The sequence below is a fragment of the Ovis canadensis genome, chromosome 15 (genome assembly GCF_042477335.2).
Source record: "Ovis canadensis isolate MfBH-ARS-UI-01 breed Bighorn chromosome 15, ARS-UI_OviCan_v2, whole genome shotgun sequence".
Classification (NCBI taxonomy): Eukaryota; Metazoa; Chordata; class Mammalia; order Artiodactyla; family Bovidae; genus Ovis; species Ovis canadensis.
Genome location: NC_091259.1, coordinates 62,981,883 through 62,986,695, shown reverse-complemented (window position 1 = coordinate 62,986,695; position 4,813 = coordinate 62,981,883). Strand labels below are relative to the sequence as shown.

At 40.9% G+C, this 4,813-nt stretch overlaps 1 pseudogene; it reads right to left on the bottom strand.

The window, feature by feature from the left end:
* Window positions 1-620: 620 nt before the first annotated feature.
* LOC138929757 (prefoldin subunit 4 pseudogene) lies at window positions 621-3,955 on the bottom strand (annotated as a pseudogene).
* Between the last annotated feature and the right edge of the window lie 858 nt (window positions 3,956-4,813).

Sequence of the window (4,813 nt, the reverse complement as noted above, 5' to 3'; positions counted from 1 at the left end):
CTTGTCCAACACTCAGAAATGAATTGTTCAAAGAGACACAAGTGCTGACAAAACAAGAGATTTTATTGGGAAAGGACATCCGGGTGGAGAGCAGTAGGGTAAGGAACCCAGGAGAACTGCTCTGCTGCGTGGCTCGCAGTCTCAGGTTTTATGATGATGGGATTAGTTTCCAGGTGGTCTTTGGCCAATCATTCTAATCCAGAGTCATTCCTGGTGGTGCACGCATCGCTCAGCCAAGATGGATGCTAGCGAGAGGGATTCTGGGAAGTGGATAGACACGCAGTGTCTCCTTTCGACCTTTCCCGAACACTTCCGGATGGTGGTGGCTTATTAGTTCCGTATTCCTTATCAGGATCTCCTATCATAAAACAACTCATGCAAATGGTTACTATGGTGCCTGGCCAGGGTGGGCGGTTTCAATCAGTGTACTTCTCCTAACAGTACAATTGTTATGTATAAAATAAGCAAATAAACTGGGCTTCCCTGCTGTCTCAGTGGTAAAGAATCCACCTGCAATGCAGGAGACACAGGAGACCCTAATTCAATCCCTGGATCCGGAAGGTTCCCTGGAGGAGGGCATGGCAACCCATTCCAGTATACTTGCCTGGAGAATCCCCATGGGCAGAGGAGCCTAGTGGGCTATAGTCCACCAGGTCACAAAGAGTGGGCTTCCCTGGCGGCTCAGATGGTAAAGCGTCTGCCTGCAATGTGGGAAACCCAGGTTCGATCCCTGGGTCAGGAAGATCCCCTGGAGAAGGAAATGGCAACCCACTCCAGTACTCTTGCCTGGAAAATTCCATGGGCAGAGTTCCAGTTCATGGGGTCACAAAGAGTCAGACACAACTGAGCGACTTCACTTCACTTCATGGCTTATGTTGCTGTCAAATCTTGATTATAACTCAACTTTCGAGTCTAACACCCACTGAGTTGATCTCAGTTTGGATTCTAAGGCATCAGTTTCTTCTAGGAAATTTTTCTTTGGTTCTTCTGACACTTCTTGCGCTCGTTACTGAGAATGGCTAATGAAAACATCACCAATTTTAAATCATCTTGATATCATTACACAGTCATCATCTGTAAGCATGATGCCCTGACAAGCATCTTCCAAATTTAGAAGTTGTTTCCTTCTTTACTCCTAATTCTTCCTTCAGTTCTGGGATTCCAGTTGTATTCTGTGCAAATGTGTCTTTTGTTTACCTTCAAAAGTAATACTGACATATTCTACAGCCACCTTCCTCACAGTGGCTGCCACCTTAGTGGAGTTTTAGAACAATTTATTCTTTGCTTCCTTCTGTTGAAAAGAAAAATGAATCTAAACACACTCCATGTGATGCTCTGAGAATCCACTTTCTCCTCCTGTCACTTCTATCCTCTTAGTTCAGCTCCTCTCACCTCAAATGCCCTGAAAAATTTCTCCAACCCCAAGCTATTCAGTTCTTTCTCATTTTCCCTACCCTCAACCCCAGGACTTTACTATGTGGATCACCTTGGCCTCTTGCCCAGCAACAGGGAAAATAAAGGGGAAAACGGCAGGGTCCCTCATAAGATTCCCTTGGGCACGGTAGATTCTGTGTAGTGATCCCTGTTCCATTTACTGCTATGATTTAAGCTGTGACAGGACAAAAAAGATTAACATATGAGCATTCAAGAGCTTGTCCTAACAACTCCTACCCACTAACAAGACTCTACCGTTTTCCCTTTCAGTTCTGCCCGACCTTACCCTGTAAGGCGATGCCAGATAGGACCTTTTCCTTTGGGAATGGAGAATAGGGTTGGAGGGTAAGCACAGAGGAACCGGATCAGAGGTCAGCAGGGAGGGGAGCAGGACTTAGGCAAAAGAAGTTAAGCCTATTTACTTTCGGGGACTTCCTTGGTAATCCCTGGGTGGGGAGCTAAGATTCAAAGTATCAAGGGGCAACTAAACCCATGTGTAGAAACTATCCACGTGGTTTTACAAACTAGAGAAACCAGTATAACACAGCTAGTGAACTCGTGCGCTCTAGAGCCCACACAATGCAACACGAAGAGCTCTAGAGCCTGCGCTCTAGCTCAAATACGGAGGTTTTCTGTTCATCAAAAGGCATCCTAAAGTGAAAAGCAAGCCATAAAGTAAGCAAAAACATGTGCGATGCCTTACACCAGAAAAGAAACTACACCCAGAATATATAAAGAAGTTCTAGGAAATAATGACAAAAAGATAAAAATCAAATTGAAAAAATGAGCAAAAAGACCTGAACACTTCATAAAGAGAAAAGTCAAATGGCCAATAAACATATGAAATAAACTCAACCTTAAAAATAATCAGAAAACTGAAAGTTAAAAATATGATTACACTCAAAATAATTTGTCATTAAAGAAATACAAATGAAAGCAATAATGACATTCTATTACACACTTAATAGCATGGCTAAAGTCCAAGAACCTGACAAAACCAAATGCTGATGAGTACATGAAGTAATAGCAGCACTCTTTCATGGCTGCTGGGGATGCAAAATGGTGTAGCTACTTTGGCAGTTTCTTTTAAGCTAAATATAGACTTACCATACAACCCAGCAATCACACTCCTCGGTATGACTTAAGTGAATTGAAAATTTAAGTAAATACAAAATCCTTTACATGAATGTTTATTTATAGTAGCTTTATTCATAAATGCTCCAATAGGAAGCAACCAAGATGTCCTTCAATAGATGAATAAATAAACTGAGTATAACATCAGGGTTCTCCAGAGAAAACAGTATACACATACTGTGCTTGGGAAAACGTGCACATATACAAAAATATTTCTAGCGTAGCAAAAAACTAGAAGCCACTCCCCTTCGGTAGGCTGGAAAATAAATTGTGGTATGTTCAGTCAATGGAGTCCTATACAACAGTAATAATGAACAGCCATATCTGTCATCATAGAAATAGCTTAGAAACATAGTGTTGAGTAAAAGAAGCAAATCATAGAAGATACAGTCAGTATAACTTCATTTATATAAAGTTCAAAAACTGAAAAATACATTATTTAATCATGGACAAGTAGATGTCAAAATGTTAAAAAAAAAAAAAAAGCAACTGCATAACTATAATAGAAATCAGGAAAGTGGAACTTTCCTGGTGGTCCAGTGGTTAAGAATCCACCTGCCAGTTCAGGGGCATGGGTTTGATCCCTGGTCTAGGATGGTCCCACATACCACAAGGCAACTAAGCCCCTGCATCATATCTCCTGGGCTCATAACTAAAAAGGCCACGTGCTACAGCTACTGAAGCGCACATACCTAAAGCCTGTGCTCTGCAACAAGAGAAGCCACTGCAATGAGAAGCCCGTGCACCTCAACTAGAGAGTAGCCTCCATTCGCTGCAACAAGAGAAAGCCTACACACAGCAACAAAGACCCACAACAGTTATATAAATAAATAAAATTTTTAAAAAATCAGGAGAGTGGTTTTGTCCTGAGAAGAGGAATGTGACAAGAATCACACAGACTTGCCAGGTGACTGGCAAGTTCCCATTTCTTAACTCGGGTGGTAACTACATGAATGTTTGTATTTAGTTGCTCAGTCGTGTCCAGCTCTTTGCAACCCCATGAACCAGGCTCTACTGTCCATGGAATTTTCCAGCCAAGAATACTGGAGAGGGTTGCCATTTCCTTCTCCAGAGGATCTTCCCGAATGAAGTACCGAACCTGGGTCTCCTTCATTGCAGGCAGATTCTTTACCATCTGAGCTACCAGGGAAGCTTTATAATTATTCTTTACATTGTATAAAATACTATATACTCTCCTGTATATATTATATATTTCTAATTTTAAAAATTGTTAAAGAAAAGTTTAGAAACATCTATTCCTACTGCATTAGCATCTTTCTAGCACTAGCACTTGAGCCTGCTAACCTACAGAGAGCAGGTCACTTAGGCATGACCTTTGACCTTCATCCACTCCTTCTACCCTTCATACCTCGCTCCCTAGTGCCATTATTTCTACCAGCAGTGCGTATTTCTGGTGATTTTCTTTGATCTGGGTAACTCTTACTCAGTTAACAACCATGAGCCAGGCACTGTTCTAAAAACTGTAGATACAGCAGGGAACAAGACAAGAAACCTATTCCTCAAAGAATTTACATTACATTCTAGAGCAGGTAGACACATATGTCAATAAACAAAGAAGGTTGTTTAAGGAACTAAATTGCATGAAATAGATAAAATAAGGTAACATGGAATCAGCAGTAGGCTTTTGGCAGGACAATGTGGGAAGGCCTTTCAGAGAAGTTGATACTTGAGATGAAACATGGTTGATGAGAAGAAAGCAGTTCTGTAGAAAAGACTTCAAGATCTAAGTAACAGCAAGTGCAAAGGTTCTGAGACAGGAATCAGTTTGCCATGTCCAGGAACATAGAGAAGCCCACTGTGGCTGGAGCACAAGAATGAAGAGAAGGAGGAGATGAGCTGGATAGGGTCAGTTGCACCAGGGTTAGGCTTGGGAAGTCATCCTAAGAGCTGTGAGAAGCCATCAGGCATTTGTCTAACACTTAATCCAAGAATTAGTTACAAAATTTAGAACAACTTTTTAAATAACAGTTTAATTGAAATATAATTCACAAGCCACAAAATTTACCCTTTTAAAGTGAAAATTCAATTTTTTAATTCACAGAGTTGGACAATCTTCTCCACAATTTTAGAACATTTGCATCATATTTTGTAAAAAGACAAAAACTCTGTACCCAATGGCAGTCACTACCCAAAACCCCAAGCCCTAGGCAACCATGAATTTACATTCTGTATGAATTTGCCTATTCTGTATACTTCATATGCATGGAATTATACAGTATATGGT